This window comes from Schistocerca cancellata, chromosome 1 (genome assembly GCF_023864275.1).
Source record: "Schistocerca cancellata isolate TAMUIC-IGC-003103 chromosome 1, iqSchCanc2.1, whole genome shotgun sequence".
NCBI classification, from domain to species: domain Eukaryota; kingdom Metazoa; phylum Arthropoda; class Insecta; order Orthoptera; family Acrididae; genus Schistocerca; species Schistocerca cancellata.
In genome coordinates, this window is record NC_064626.1 from 140,658,476 (window position 1) to 140,675,645 (window position 17,170).

General features: G+C 47.4%; 1 protein-coding gene across 1 annotated transcript in view; it reads left to right on the forward strand.

Annotated features, from left to right (window-relative positions):
* Positions 1-16,523: 16,523 nt before the first annotated feature.
* Positions 16,524-17,170, forward strand: part of LOC126106589 (uncharacterized) — a 486,316-nt gene continuing 485,669 nt past the window's right edge. The window contains exon 1 of the mRNA XM_049913291.1: positions 16,524-16,631. The gene's annotated coding sequence lies outside the window, so the exon portion shown is untranslated. The remainder of the gene's footprint in view (positions 16,632-17,170) is intronic.

The window sequence follows — 17,170 nt, forward strand, 5'->3', positions numbered from 1 at the left end:
AGGCCGAAATGCACGCCTTCAAGCTCACGCAGACTGGCGTGAGGTCTGGAACAAGTAAAGGAATTTATGGTAGCAAATAAAGTATGTAGTTGATGTAATACTTAACTTTAATCCATAATTGGGAACATCGGTCTGAAGGTACAGGCATCACTAGTTAAATATCTATTGATAATGGCGCCTTGCTAGGTCGCAGCAAATGACGCAGCTGAAGGCCATGCCAACTATCGTCTCGGCAAATGAGAGCGTATTTGTCAGTGTAGCCTCGCTAGCAAAGTCGTCCGTACAACTGGGGCGAGTGCAAGGACGTTTCTCTAGACCTGCCGTGTGGCGGCGCTCGATCTGCAATCACTGACAGTGGCGACACGCGGGTCCGACGTATACTAGCGGACCGCGGCCGATTTACAGGCTACCACCTAGCAAGTGTGGTGTCTGGCGGTGACACCACAGATCCTATGCTCCAAAGCAAGATAATAGTAACTCGCGCAACTTCCCAGTGAGGATATAACACGGAAATTTCGTCGTGATTGAAAACTTTAGGCTCCAAGCCTACTTCTTTGCAAGAGACTATCACGGCTCCGGTCAAAGCATCTATCCCTTCCTCGGAGTCCAGTAGCTTAAATTACTGTAACCTTCCAAGTGAGTATATAACACAGATATTGCGTCGTGATTGCACCAAAGCAAGATTACTGTAACTCTCGCACATTCCAAGTGAGGATACAACGCAGAAATTTCGTTGCGATTGAAAACTTTAGGCTCCAAGCCTACTTCTCTGCAAGACACAATCACTGTTGCGATCGTCAGCTGGGAGTCAAGTAGCTTGAATCCGATGCACCAAAGCAAGGTTACTGTAACTCTCGCACATTCCAAGTGAGGATATAACACCGCTGTGGCAATCGCAACTTTGGTGCATCCCTCTGGTGGGAAAGGGGAAAGGTCAGTCTCTCGTCCCCAGTTTGCTAGTCCGTCTCTCGTCCGCATTTCTTAGGCAGTTAGTGTCTGTCTGTCGTTCGGAGTGCTACTATGTCTGTCGTTCGGATCAACCTTCAAAGCCGGCAAAATGAGAGTCTTTGCACTCCGCCAGTAAGAGAACTCAGCAAGCGGTCGCCCGGTCAGGGCTTAGTTCCTGCATCTGAGTCTGCGCGTTAGGCCGCCAGTCTACTCGAGTTTGCCCAGGCAATGGTCATAGGCGGTTGGATCGATCGGTTGGTCGGTCGCGCACTGAGACACAAGATGACTTGTCCGTCTTGAGCGTCGGCGCATGTGAGGTCGCCACGTTGAGTCCAGTGGGCCGCGGCGTATATCGAGGGGTAGTGACTTCGCGGTCGACACGAGAGCAACAGGAGTCAACCCACGACATCAGTCTGGCCGGTGCGAGCTGCGACGCCGTGAGACGGGAGATCGGCGCGCCTTCCCGCGTCCGTTTAAGCGGCTGGCAGCGGACGGCTCGGGAGAGCGATTTGGGGGTGCTGCGCCAGGTCTTCTCGAGAAATCGCAGTTTATTAGAAGTTAAGTGATTGGTGATATGTTGTTCCATTTACTCTTGTTAAATTCTACTTGTGTTCCTGGTGAGCTCACCAGCCGTTTTGCTTTGGGGTCGTCCCACCATTCTTTTCCGTTTCCCACCCGCGGGAAGGTGGTTGTTTATAAATTAGGTGGTCCGTTTTTCCCTTGTGGAGTAGGGGCGGTTAGAGCAACCTGCGGTTCGGGTTGTTCGGTAATCTCCCTATCAATCTACCGTACGTTAGTAGCTGCCTCTCTCATGTTAGTCGGATTTGGTGTGTTAACGAATTTATTGCTTGGAGTGTAACGGCCTAATACGTGAAATATGTTTCGATCTTTGGAATCTTTGATATTATTGCCTATGATCTTGAGAGGCGGTAGCTGTGTACTGTAGAGCATCTTAACTTGATTGGCCAACCTTGTAGAATTTTATATAAGATTGCATTTCATGGGCTTTTATTTGAATGATCATTTTAGTATATAAAGTTGCCACCATTTCACCGTAAGACTTTCTTAGAAGTTAAAATCAAGTTGCACCTTCGGTGGCAAGGTTAATATTTTAATTGTTAGTGTTTTGTACCATTTCCATCCACCCTACCGGGGGTGCATAGTTTGTGTGCTTGTGCAAATTGTTAAAACTGTTAGTTTAAAGTTATCTGGTGTGTTGCAGATTTGCACCAGTGTAGTCTTTCAGACGCTGTTGTGAGCGTTCGTAACTACGGCCATGTCAAAAGGGAGCGGCAAGGTTCTCTGCCCGAAAGCTCATACAGTCAAAACTTGATTCTTTCTGCCTCTGAATAAATTGTAACTTTGATATATAGAGGCTGCTTTCTGATGATAATTTTATATCTGTTTCTTTAAAAAAAAATGCACTATTAAAGTGAATAAAATTCCCATTTGTTAAAAGGCATTTGATTAAGATTTCATCAGTTACTCCCTGGCAACTACTTCCATGCTCACATAGTGTTATTAAATGCGTTAATGTTCTTGATGAATCGCTAGTAAATAAAATGAATTCTTAAGAATACTCTTTGAAAATGAATCCGGCTTATTACTGGTAGCAGAGAGTGGTTAGCTTTCTTGCTACTACTCTTTGTGTAACTGATGGAATTGTAGTAGTACTTATTTTATAATTTTGTAATATTTTGCTTTGCCCAAGTGATTGTTTAGCTGCATGTTTTTGGTTGTTATGGCGGGCAGAGAATGTCTAGGATTAGGCCTGTTTCGGAGACATCAACTCTAATACGAGTTGCGTATTCGTAATATAAACAAACAAGGCACGGTTCCTGAGTTGCTTGCGGACTTAAAAGATGCCTTGGTCATTCCGGTCCAAATTTCACGGGAAGTTATTGGTTCATTTCCGACAGCCATGGCAGCGGCGGCAGGAGAGGTCGGTGAGTTCCAACAACATTTAGACTGGTTTTGTGTTGATCAACTGAGTTGCAAGCAGTTATCTAGACTACGCTCACATTTGGTGCACGTGTTTAGCCGGGACTCTGATATAGAACAAGTTGTTGTAAACGAGGCTGATCGTAAGGAAGTGGTTGAGGTGCAGCGAAAGGTGGCTGCGTTGCAGATTAGGCTAACTGGGTTAGAGTCTAGCTCCGAAGAACCTAGTGGGCAGGTCCAAGTCGATCCGGCACGAACAGGAAGCGAACTAAAAAACCCAAACCGCGGAATTGAACCTAACTCGGAGTTTTTCGCAAAGCTACCTATCCCGATTGCACTTTTGTTAAAGGACGTAGGAGAATTAAGTGTAGAATCGTTAGCGAAGATACAGGAAATTCTGTGGTTACTAGTTTACACTCCTGGAAATTGAAATAAGAACACCGTGAATTCATTGTCCCAGGAAGGGGAAACTTTATTGACACATTCCTGGGGTCAGATACATCACATGATCACACTGACAGAACCACAGGCACATAGACACAGGCAACAGAGCATGCACAATGTCGGCACTAGTACAGTGTATATCCACCTTTCGCAGCAATGCAGGCTGCTATTCTCCCATGGAGACGATCGTAGAGATGCTGGATGTAGTCCTGTGGAACGGCTTGCCATGCCATTTCCACCTGGCGCCTCAGTTGGACCAGCGTTCGTGCTGGACGTGCAGACCGCGTGAGACGACGCTTCATCCAGTCCCAAACATGCTCAATGGGGGACAGATCCGGAGATCTTGCTGGTCAGGGTAGTTGACTTACACCTTCTAGAGCACGTTGGGTGGCACGGGATACATGCGGACGTGCATTGTCCTGTTGGAACAGCAAGTTCCCTTGCCGGTCTAGGAATGGTAGAACGATGGGTTCGATGACGGTTTGGATGTACCGTGCACTATTCAGTGTCCCCTCGACGATCACCAGTGGTGTACGGCCAGTGTAGGAGATCGCTCCCCACACCATGATGCCGGGTGTTGGCCCTGTGTGCCTCGGTCGTATGCAGTCCTGATTGTGGCGCTCACCTGCACGGCGCCAAACACGCATACGACCATCATTCGCACTAAGGTCGAAGCGACCCTCATCGCTGAAGACGACACGTCTCCATTCGTCCCTCCATTCACGCCTGTCGCGACACCACTGGAGGCGGGCTGCACGATGTTGGGGCGTGAGCGGAAGACGGCCTAACGGTGTGCGGGACCGTAGCCCAGCTTCATGGAGACGGTTGCGAATGGTCCTCGCCGATACCCCAGGAGCAACAGTGTCCCTAATTTGCTGGGAAGTGGCGGTGCGGTCCCCTACAGCACTGCGTAGGATCCTACGGTCTTGGCGTGCATCCGTGCGTCGCTGCGGTCCGGTCCCAGGTCGACGGGCACGTGCACCTTCCACCGACCACTGGCGACAACATCGATGTACTGTGGAGACCTCACGCCCCACGTGTTGAGCAATTCGGCGGTACGTCCACCCGGCCTCCCGCATGCCCACTATACGCCCTCGCTCAAAGTCCGTCAACTGCACATACGGTTCACGTCCACGCTGTCGCGGCATGCTACCAGTGTTAAAGACTACGATGGAGCTCCGTATGCCACGGCAAACTGGCTGACACTGACGGCGGCGGTGCACAAATGCTGCGCAGCTAGCGCCATTCGACGGCCAACACCGCGGTTCCTGGTGTGTCCGCTGTGCCGTGCGTGTGATCATTGCTTGTACAGCCCTCTCGCAGTGTCCGGAGCAAGTATGGTGGGTCTGACACACCGGTGTCAATGTGTTCTTTTTTCCATTTCCAGGAGTGTATTTTGAGCAGCATTCTTTTACTTTTCGAATATCGCTCTCAACCCTGTTAGCTCTGCTGTACCCGTTAGCAAAGGGGAAGTGTAACGAATTAATTTCTGGAGCTCTTTCGGAGGGGTTCTCGTTACGACAACTTAGACAACTAATAATCACTGAGAGACTCACAGAGGATTTTAGGAAACATCTAGAATGTCAGCATATTTGGAAAGTGCAGGCCGCTACTGAAGATTTGTCGATGTATGTGGAAAGGGTAAGGGTAGCTTCGCAGGCCTTGCTAAGTGATTTGTCAGAAGAACAATTAATTGCAGTAGTTTTGGAAGGGGTGGCGGCTGCCGATAAAGTAAATTTTATCTTCAAGTCACCCCCGAAGACCTGGGAGGAACTCTCTGTTGTTACTTCTGCTTCTGCGCTAAGGCTAAGCGAGGACTCTATGAATGTTAGTGTGTTGAGACAAGCGAAGGAAAATTTTGAAGTGGAGAGAGATCGTCCGAATAGTAATTATCAAGGCGTACACAGGAAATGTTTTCGATGTGGGGCTAGTACGCATTTGGTTAGGAGATGTCCGGTTTTAAGGGGGACAAGAAGTACTAAGTGACATAAGGGCAGGCGGCACGTTTCCAGGAGTAACTTATTGTATAGTGAGGGGCGTGCCGTAGTTGCTGATTCCCGGTTACGTCGACCTTATGTTTGTCTGAGTTTGAATCAGGAACCCCTCTGCGCCTTATTGGATACGGGTAGCACTTATCCCTTGCTTGGTTTCTGGAATTTGGCAGTCTTACCAGGCTCAAACCTGGAAAAACCCCCTTCGGAGATGTCGTATGGCCAATGGTCAGGTGTTACCTCTGGCGGGATGGATTAAGGGTAGTGTCTCGGTAGGACGGTTCTCCTGGCCAATGACCTTTGCTATTGTTGCTAACCTGCCGGTAAATATGGTGCTGGGTTGTGATTTCATTTCTAAAACTCAACTTGTTTTGGATTATTCAGGGGGTAAGTTTTTTTATTTTTATTTATTTATTTTTAAATTTGCGCCAAGTCTGAAGTTCGGATGTTGTGAATGTCGAGCGGCGGTGTCATCCATGCCTTCCTCCTTGTCGGTCACTACTTTCGATAATGTCAATCTTGATCATCTTTCCCCGAGTCAGGTTCAACAGATCCATCAGTTTCTGGAGGCGTTTCCTCATTTATTTTGCGATAAATTAGAATATCATATTCGTTTGACTGACAATATTCCGGTTAGGCAGTTTCCATATCGTTTCTCACCACCTAAGATGAAAGTATTGCGGGAGAAGGTACAGAAGATGTTAAATCAAGGGGTTATCCGTCCCTCGACTTCTCCATATGCCTCTCCGATATTCTTGCTACCGAAGGATCAGGGTAGCGATTTCAGGGCGGTGGTTGATTACCGTCGTTTGAATGAGGAGGTGGTGTTTGAATCAGTTCTGTTGCCTGTTGTACACAATTCCTTTACTTGGTTTTCAGGCGCGTCTTGGTTCACCGTTCTTGACCTAAATCAAGCTTATTATCAAATTATGTTGACCGAGGAGTGTAAACATGTTACAGCGTTTTCGCAGATTTGAATCTATTCGAATTTAACCGGGTCTCATTTGGGCTGGCTACCGGAGCTGCTGTGTTGACTCGTTTATTAGATACACTCCTGGAAATTGAAATAAGAACACCGTGAATTCATTGTCCCAGGAAGGGGAAACTTTATTGACACATTCCTGGGGTCAGATACACCACATGATCACACTGACAGAACCACAGGCACATAGACACAGGCAACAGAGCATGCACAATGTCGGCACTAGTACCGTGTATATCCACCTTTCGCAGCAATGCAGGCTGCTATTCTCCCATGGAGACGATCGTAGAGATGCTGGATGTAGTCCTGTGGAACGGCTTGCCATGCCATTTCCACCTGGCGCCTCAGTTGGACCAGCGTTCGTGCTGGACGTGCAGACCGCGTGAGACGACGCTTCATCCAGTCCCAAACATGCTCAATGGAGGACAGATCCGGAGATCTTGCTGGCCAGCGTAGTTGACTTACACCTTCTAGAGCACGTTGGGTGGCACGGGATACATGCGGACGTGCATTGTCCTGCCGGTCTAGGAATGGTAGAACGATGGGTTCGATGACGGTTTGGATGTACCGTGCATTATTCAGTGTCCCCTCGACGATCACCAGTGGTGTACGGCCAATGTAGGAGATCGCTCCCCACACCATGATGCCGGGTGTTGGCCCTGTGTGCCTCGGTCGTATGCAGTCCTGATTGTGGCGCTCACCTGCACGGCGCCAAACACGCATACGACCATCATTGGCACCAAGGCAGAAGCGACTCTCATCGCTGAAGACGACACGTCTCCATTCGTCCCTCCATTCACGCCTGTCGCGACACCACTGGAGGCGGGCTGCACGATGTTGGGGCGTGAGCGGAAGACGGCCTAACGGTGTGCGGGACCGTAGCCCAGCTTCATGGAGACGGTTGCGAATGGTCCTCGCCGGTACTCCAGGAGCAACAGTGTCCCTAATTTGCTGGGCAGTGGCGGTGCGGTCCCCTACGGCACTGCGTAGGATCCTACGGTCTTGGCGTGCATCCGTGCGTCGCTGCGGTCCGGTCCCAGGTCGACGGGCACGTGCACCTTCCGCCGACCACTGGCGACAACATCGATGTACTGTGGAGCCCTCACGCCTCACGTGTTGAGCAATTCGGCGGTACGTCCACCCGGCCTCCCGCATGCCCACTATACGCCCTCGCTCAAAGTCCGTCAACTGCACATACGGTTCACGTCCACGCTGTCGCGGCATGCTACCAGTGTTAAAGACTGCGATGGAGCTCCGTATGCCACGGCAAACTGGCTGACACTGACGGCGGCGGTGCACAAATGCTGCGCAGCTAGCGCCATTCGACGGCCAACACCGCGGTTCCTGGTGTGTCCGCTGTGCCGTGCGTGTGATCATTGCTTGTACAGCCCTCTCGCAGTGTCCGGAGCAAGTATGGTGGGTCTGACACACCGGTGTCAATGTGTTCTTTTTTCCATTTCCAGGAGTGTAGTATACTGGGTGAATATAAATTGCGTTTTGTTTGTAACTATTTGGATGACCTTGTGATGTATAGTAAATCGTTTGAAGAGCATTTGAGTCATTTATATCAAGTATTTACTAAGCTTCGCTAGGCTGGTTTAACCGTTAAACTTTCGAAGGTACGCTTGCGAGGCCACAGATTTCCTTTCTAGGCCATTTGTTTCAGGCGATAAGGCTCGGATCGATCAAGAGCGCACTAAAGCCTTGCGCTCACTCTCACCTCCTACTGATAAGCGGGGAGTCGCTAAGTTTATTGGTATGGCAAATTATTTCAGGAGGTTCACAATGGTTCAAATGACTCTGAGCACTATGGGACTTAACTTCTGAGGCCATCAGTTCCCTAGAACTTAGAACTACTTAAACCTAACTAACTTAAGGACAACACACACACCCATACCCGAGGCAGGAATCGAACCTGCGACCGTAGCGGTCCCGCGGTTCCAGACTGTAGTGCCTAGAACCGCTCGCCCACACCGGCCGGCTCTCCTGGGAGTCCAGTAGCTTGAATCCGATGCAATAAAGCAAGATTACTGTAACTATCGCACCTTCCCAGTGACGATTTGCTACAGAACTTGCGTCGTGATTGAAAACTTTAGGCTCCAAGCCTACTTCTTTGTAAGGGACTGTCAGGGCACCGGTCAAAACAAAGAACCTTTCCCCGGAGTCCAGTAGCTTGAATCTGACACAATAAAGCAAGATAACTGTAACTCTAGCACCTTCCCAGTGAGGATATATCACAGGAATTGCGTCGCGATTGAAAACTTTAGGCTCCAAACATATTTCTCTGCAAGAGACTCCACGGGTGCGCTAATACCATGGATCTTTGCTTCGGAGTCCAGTAGCTTGAATGCGTTCAATAAGGCAACATTACTGTAACTCTCGCACCTTCCCAGTTGGGATAAAACATAGAAATTTCGTCGCGATTGGAAACTTTAGGCTCCAAGAACACTTCTCTGCATGAGACTATCACTGCTGCCGTCGAAGCACAGATCATCTCCTGGGAGTGCAGTAGCTTGTCTCCGATTAATCACTTCCCATTTATTGTTACCTTCGCAATGTCCCACTGATGATGCAACACAGAAACAGCGTTGCGGTTAAAAACTACACGTTCCATTCCGACTTCTCTCCAAGAGACTAACACGGCTGTGATCGCTACATGGAACGTCTCCTGGGAGTCACGTACCTTGAATCCGATGGGCAAACATGTAATCCTCGCAGCATAACACTGAGGAATGGACACAGAAATTATGTCGCTATTGGAAACTACAGGCTCCATGCCGACTTCTCTCCAAAAGACTAACATGATTGCAATCGCCACACGGAACCTCTCCTGGGAATCCACTAGCCTAAGCCCAATGCACAACAGCATACTTCCTGTAAACCTCGCACTATTCATTGACGATGTGTGACAGAAATTGCGCCGCGATTGAATACTACAGGCTCCATGCCGACTTCTTTCCAAGAGACTAACATGGCTACGGTTGCAACATCGAACCTCTCCTGGGAATCCTATAGATTGAAACCGGTGCACCACTGCCCGTTTACTGTCAACCTCGCCCCCTCCCATTGACGAAGCGTCACAGAATTGCGACGCTATTGAAACGTATAGGATCACTGTCAACTTCTTTCCAAGAGACTTTTATCCGATCCACCACTGCCCGTATAATGTAATTTAGCCTCCTCCCCGTGAGGGTCCTACCCCCATGAACCATGGACCTTGCCGTTGGTGGGGAGGCCTGCGTGCCTCAGCGATACAGATGGCCGTACCGTAGGTGCAACCACAACGGAGAGGTATCTGTTGAGAGGCCAGACAAACGTGTGGTTCCTGACGAGAGGCAGCAGCCTTTTCAGTAGTTGCAGGGGCAATAGTCTGGATGATTGACTGATCTGGCCTTGCAACACTAACCAAAACGGCCTTGCTGTGCTGGTACTGCGAACGGCTGAAAGCAAGGGGAAACTACAGCCGTGTTTTTTCCCGAGGGCATGCAGCTTTACTGTATGGTTAAATGAAGATGGCGTCCTCTTGGGTAAAATATTCCGCAGGTAAAATAGTCCCCCATTCGGATCTCCGGGCGGGGACTACTCAAGAGGACGTCGTTATCAGGAGAAAGAAAACTGGCATTCTACGGATCGGAGCGTGGAATGTCAGATCCCTTAATCGGGCAGGTAGGTTAGAAAATTTAAAAAGGGAAATGGATACGTTAAAGTTAGATATAGTGGGAATTAGTGAAGTTTGGTGGCAGGAGGAACAAGACTTCTGGTCAGGTGAATACAGGGTTATAAATACAAAATCAAATAGGGGTAATGCAGGAGTAGGTTTAATAATGAATAAAAAAATAGGAGTGCGGGTAAGCTACTACAAACAGCATAGTGAACGTATTATAGCGGCCAAGATAGATACGAAGCCCATGCCTACTACAGTAGTACAAGTTTAGATGACAACTAGCTCTGCAGATGACGAAGAAATTGAAGAAATGTATGATGAGATAAAAGAAATTATTCTGGTAGTGAAGGGAGACGAAAATTTAATAGTCATGGGTGACTGGAATTCGAGAGTAGGAAAAGGGAGAGAATGAAACATAGTGGGTGAATATGGATTGGGGGAGAGAAATGAAAGAGGAAGCCGCCTGGTAGAATTTTGCACAGAGCATAATTTAATCATAGCTAACACTTGGTTCAAGAATCTTAAAAGAAGGTTGTATACATGGAAGAATCCTGGAGATACTAGAAGGTATCAGATAGATTATATAATGGTAAGACAGAGATTTAGGAACCAGGATTTAAATTGTTAGACATTTCCAGGAGCAGATGTCGACTCTGACCACAACCTATTGGTTATGAACTGTAGATTGAAGAAACTGCAAAAAGGTGGGAATTTAAGGAGATGGACCTGGATAAACTGACTAAACCAGAGGTTGTACAGAGTTTCAGGGAGAGCATAAGGGAACAATTGACAGGAATGGGGGAAAGAAATACAGTAGAAGAAGAATGGGTAACTTTGAGGGATGAAGTAGTGAAGGCAGCAGAGGATCAAGTAGGTAAAAAGAAGAGGGCTGGTAGAAACCCTTGGATAACAGAAGAAATATTGAATTTAATTGATGAAAGGAGAAAATATAAAAACGTGGTAAATGAAGCAGGCAAAAAGGAATACAAACGTCTCAAAAATGAGATCGACAGGAAGTGCAAAATGGCTAAGCAGGGATGGCTAGAGGACAAATGTAAGGATGTAGAGGCTTATCTCACTAGGGGAAAGATAGATACTGCCTACAGGAAAATTAAAGAGACCTTTGGAGAAAAGAGAACCACTTGTATGAATATCAAGAGCTCAGATGGAAACCAAGTTCTAAGCAAAGAAGGGAAAGCGGAAAGGTGGCAGGAGTATATAGCGGGTCTATACAAGGGCGATGTACTTGAGAACACTATTATGGAAATGGAAGAGGATGTAGATGAAGATGAAATGGGAGATATGATACTGCGTGAAGAGTTTGACAGAGCACTGAAAGACCTGAGTCGAAACAAGGCCCCCGGAGTAGACAACATTCCATTACAACTACTGACAGCCTTGGGAGAGCGAGTCATGACAAAACTCTACCATCTGGTGAACAAGATGTATGAGACAGGCGGAATACCCTCAGACTTCAAGAAGAATATAATAATTCCAATCCCACAGAAAGCAGGTGTTGACAGATGGGAAAATTACCGAACTATCAGTTTAATAAGTCACAGCTGCAAAATACTAACGCGAATTCTTTACAGACGAATGGAAAAACTAGTAGAAGCCGACCTCGGGGAAGATCAGTTTGGATTCCGTAGAAATGTTGGAACATGTGAGGCGATACTGACCCTACGACTTATCTTATAAGAAAGATTAATGAAAGGCAAACCTACGTTTCTAGCATTTGTAGACAAAGAGAAAGCTTTTGACAATGTTGACTGGAATACTCTCTTTCAAATTCTGAAGGGAGCGAAAGGCTATTTACAATTTGTACAGAAACCAGATGGCAGTTATGAGAGTCGAGGGGCATGAAAGGGAAGCAGTGGTTGGGAAGGGAGTGAGACAGGGTTGTAGCCTCTCCCCGATGTTATTCAATCTGTATATTGAGCAAGCAGTAAAGGAAACAAAAGAAAAATTCGGAGTAGGTATTAAAGTCGATGGAGAAGAAATAAAAACTTTGAGGTTCGCCCATGACATTGTAATTCTGTCAGAGACAGCAAAGGACTTGGAAGAGCAGTTGAACGGAATGGACAGTGTCTTAAAAGGGGGGTAAAGGTGAACATCAACAAAAGCAAAACAAGGATAATAGTATGTAATCGAATTAGGTCGGGTGCTTCCGATGGAATTAGGTTAGGAAATGAGACACTTAAAGTAGTAAAAGAGTTTTGCTATTTGGGGAGCAAAATAACTGATGATGGTCGAAGTAGAGAGGATATAAAATATAGACTGGCAATGGCAAGGCAAGCGTTTCTGAAGAAGAAAAGTTTGTTAACATAGAGTATAGATTTAAATGTCAGGAAGTCGTTTCTGAAAGTATTTGTATGGAGTGTAGCCATGTATGGAAGTGAAACATAAACGATAAATAGTTTAGACAAGTAGAGAATAGAAGCTTTCGAAATGTGGTGCTACACAAGAATGCTGAAGATTAGATGGGTAGATCACATAACTGATGAGGAGGTATTGAATAGAAGTGGGGAGAAGAGGAATTTGTGGTACAACTTGACAAGAAGAAGGGATCGGTTGGTAGGACATGTTCTGAGGCGTCAAGGGATCACGAATTTAGCATTGGAGGGCAGCGTGGAGGGTAAAAATAGTAGAGGGAGACCAGGAGATGAATACACCAAGCAGATTCAGAGGGATGTAGGTTGCAGTAAGTACTGGGAGATGAAGAAGCTTGCACAGGATAGAGTAGCATGGAGAGCTGCATCAAACCAGTCTCAGGACTGAAGACAACAACAACAACAACAACCGTGAGGGTTCATAGAGAGAGTCGCTTTTGAAAACAACTGGCTGTGCTGCCGACTTCTCTCCAAGAGACTAATACGGCTGCAGTCACCGCATGGAATCTCTCCTAGGATTCCAGTAACTCGTATCCAATGCACCACTCCGTAACCCCCGTACCCTCCCATTGATGATGCGACACGGAAATAGGGTCGCGTTTGAAAACTACAGGCTCTATGCCCACTTCTCTCCAAGTCGTAACACGGCTGCGGTCAACCGCATGGCACCCCTTCGGGAGTCCTATAGCTTGTATCCGATGTACTATTGCATGTTTACAGTAACCCCGCACCCTCCCAGTGAGGATACATCACAGAAATCGCGTCGCGATAGAAAACTATAGGCTGAATGCCGACTTCTCTCCAAGAGACTAACACGACTTTGGACCCCGAGTGGAACATCTCCTGAGACTGCAGGACCATATATCCTAGGAGTCCAGCAGCTTGTATCCGATGCACCACCGTACGTTTACTGTAACCCTCGTTTCCTCCAATTGAGGATGCAACACATAAATTACGTCGCGTTTAAAAACTATAGGCTCCATGACGACTTCTCTCCAAGAGACTACCTCGACAGCGGTCGCCGTATGGAACCTCTCCTAGGAGTCCAGTAGCTTGTTTCAGATTCACCGCTGCCCGTTTAGTATAGCCTGGCACAGTCCTAGTGTGGATGCGACACAGAAATTGCATTGCAATTGAAAACTACACGATCAGTACCGACTTCTCTCCAAGAGGCTAATACGGCTGCAGTCACCACATGGAACCTCTCCTGGAAGTGTAGGAAAAAAATGGTTCAAATGGCTCTGAGGACTATGGGACTCAACTTCTGAGGTCATTAGTCCCCTAGAACTTAGAACTAGTTAAACCTAACTAACCTAAGGACATCACACACATCCGTGCCCGAGGCAGGATTCGAACCTGCGACCGTAGCGGTCTCGCGGTTCCCGATTGCAGCGCCTAGAACCGCACGGCCACTTCGGCCGGCCGGAGTGTAGTAGCTTGAATCCGGTGCACCAATGCTCATTTACTGTAACCCTCGCACCCTCCCATTGACGATGCGACACAGCCTTTGGTAGTAATTAAGCAAATACGTAGTTTATTGTTTTGTTTTTACGAAGGTGTGAAGACTGGAGATTATTTGTGACTCATAAAGTGGAATACAACTTTGCAATTTCTCGAATTCAACTAGTAAAATGCGAGTTGCATTTCGTAAAAGCAAACTAATCTGAAATATAATTATTTATATAAAATTTATTTATACAAAAATCAGTTCATCGCTAAGAGTTTATTACAGCTTCAAGACAACGGATTGACGAGCTACGTGCTGTTTTCTGCGCAGAGGTCAACAACCACAGAAGACTGCAGGTTGATGAACATTAATTAGAACTTATACACTCCAGTCACGGCGGTGGAAGCAAATAGGCACCTCACGTGTATTGCAATCTTAGTAAAAATTAGATCAGTGACACGTCATTGGTGGTAACACAGAGGAGGTATGAAGGAGAGAAATTTTCGATGGAAGTGGTTTATCATACACACCTGGGCCATTGATAGTGACCGGGCCAAATATCTCACGAAATAAGCGTCAAACGAAAAAACTACAAAGAACGAAACTTGTCTAGCTTGAAGGGGGAAACCAGATGGCGCTATGGTTGGCCCGCTAGATAGCGCTGCCATAGGTCAAACGGCTATCAACTGCGTCTTTTTAAACAGGAACCCCTCAAATTTTATTACATATTCGTGTAGTACGTAAAGAAATATGAATGTTTTAGTTGGACCACTTTTTTCGCTTTGTGATAGATGGCGCTGTAATAGTCACAAACATACGGCTCACAATTTTAGACTAACAGTTGGTAACAGGTAGGTTTTTTAAATTAAAATACAGAACGTAGGTACGTTTGAACATTTTATTTCGGTTGTTCCAATGTGTTACATGTACCTTTGTGAACTTATCATTCCTGAGAACGCATGCTGTTACAGCGTGATTACCTGTAAATACCACATTAATGCAATAAATGTTCAAAATTATGTCCGTCAACCTCAATGCATTTGGCAACACGTGTAACATCATTCCTCTCAACAGCGAGTAGTTCGCCTTCTTAATGTTCGCACATGCATTGACAATGGGCTGACGCATGTTGTCAGGTGTTGTCGGTGTATCACGATAGCAAATATCCTTCAACTTTCCCCACAGAAAGAAATCCGGGGACGTCAGATCCGGTGAACGTGCGTGCGTGCTTCGACAACCAATCCACCTGTCATGAAATATGCTATTCAATACCGCTTCAACCGCACGCGAGTTCTGTGCCGGACATCCATCATGTTGGAAGTACATCGCCATTCTGTCATGCAGCGAAACATCTTGTAGTAACATCGGTAGAACATTACGTAGGAAATCAGCATACATTGCACCATTTAGATTGGCATCGATAAAATGGGGGCCAATTGTCCTTCCTCCCGTAATGCCGCACCATACATTAACCCGCCAAGGTCGCTGATGTTCCACTTATCGCAGCCATCGTGGATTTTCCGTTGCCCAATAGTGCATATTATGCCGGTATAGGTTACCGCTGTTGGTGAATGACGCTTCGTCACTAAATAGAACGCGTGCAAAAAATCTGTTATCGCCGAGTAATTTCTCTTTTGCCCAGTGGCAGAACTGTACACGACGTTCAAAGTCGTCGCCATGCAATTCCTGGTGCATAGGAATGTGGTACGGGTGCAATCGATGTTGACGTAGCAATCTCAACACCGACGTTTTTGAGATTCCCGGATCTCACGCAGTTTGTCTGCTACTGATGTGCGGATTAGCCGCGACAGCAGCTAAAACACCTACTTGTTCATCATCATTTGTTGCAGGTCGTGGTTGACGTTTCACACGTGGCTGAACACTTTCTGTTTCCTTAAATAACGTAACTATCCGGGGAACGGTTCGGACACTTGGATGATGTCGTCAGGGTACCGAGCAGCATACATAGCACACGCCCGTTGGGCATTTTGATCACAATAGCCCTACATCAACACGATATCGACCTTTTCCGCAATTGGTAAACGGTCCATTTTAAGACGGGTAATGTATCACGAAGCAAATACCGTCCACACTGGCGGAATGTTGCGTGATACCACGTACTTATACGTTTGCGACTATTACAGTGCCATCTGTCACAAAGCGAAAAAAGTGGTCCAACTAAAATATTCATATTTCTTTACGTACTACACGAATATGTAATTAAAAATGGGGGTCCCTATTTAAAAAAACGCAGTTGATATCAGTTTGACCTATGGCAGCTTCATCTAGCGGGCGAACCACAGCGCGATCTGGTTTCCCCGTTCAAGCTTGAAGAGTTTCGTTCTTCGTAGGTTTTCGTGTGATGCTTATTTCGCGAGATATTTGGCCCAGTCAGTATCAATGGACCACCCTGCATACCTCTGCCCCCACTGCCTTTCATTTTCCATTGCCATCGCCGAGGTTTGCTTGCGATTTGTGGTACCTTTTACGAATGATGCGCCTGCGGCGGACATGTGTTGGTGCTGCTAGTCCCCAGACTGGAGCTACGTACGTCTTCAGCAGATGCAACACGCGCGGGGTGCGCGCCTGTGTACGGAGTATGTAGACACGCCCCCTTCCTCCCGCCCCCTCCCCCACCACTCCCTTTGAACCCCCGCCACGGCGGCTCGTGGCGCGGACGGCGGCGTGGTGTGGCCGCGTCTGCAGTCGGCAGACAGCCGTCAGTGTGAGAACGTCGCGCCACGCCGCACCAGGAGCCGGCAGCCGCTAGTTTTGTGTGCCGCGACCCACTTGCGGCGTGTGCCGCCCGCCGTCAAGACGCAAGGTAAGCCAGCCCCTAGCCGCTGCCCATCAGCCTGCTGCTCCCAGGTCTGCCCGATGAACCCTTGCCGGCGATTTCTACACCCTGTGTCAGCGCCGGCAGAAACACAGCCGGACGGCTTCCCGTGAAGTAATAAATCACCGACGCAGTGCCGAAAAGCTTCTGAGTTCGTTACTCGCACCGATCCAAGCACGCACAATGCTTGTCACTCGATTACAGTAAGACTAATGGAGCAACAGGTACCGGCTCCTGTTGTGCAACAAGAAGTCCGGGAGACGGATGTCTACTTTGAACCACGCGATTTCACTGGCGGGAGAAGATGATGTGACAGTCAGCGAGAGAAAATAATGGTGTTTTACTGAGCATCGAAAGTGTTCGAAGTGACGAAAATCAGTGTTCGTACTCGGCTGGATGTTCTCGCGGCTTGGTTTGCTTCTTGCTTCGGAGAGACAGTATACTACAGCAGATGGCCCTGAGGACAATCCACATCTATACTTGTCAAATCACCGAAGTGCTTGTCAGAAGAGACTTCCACTGTACAT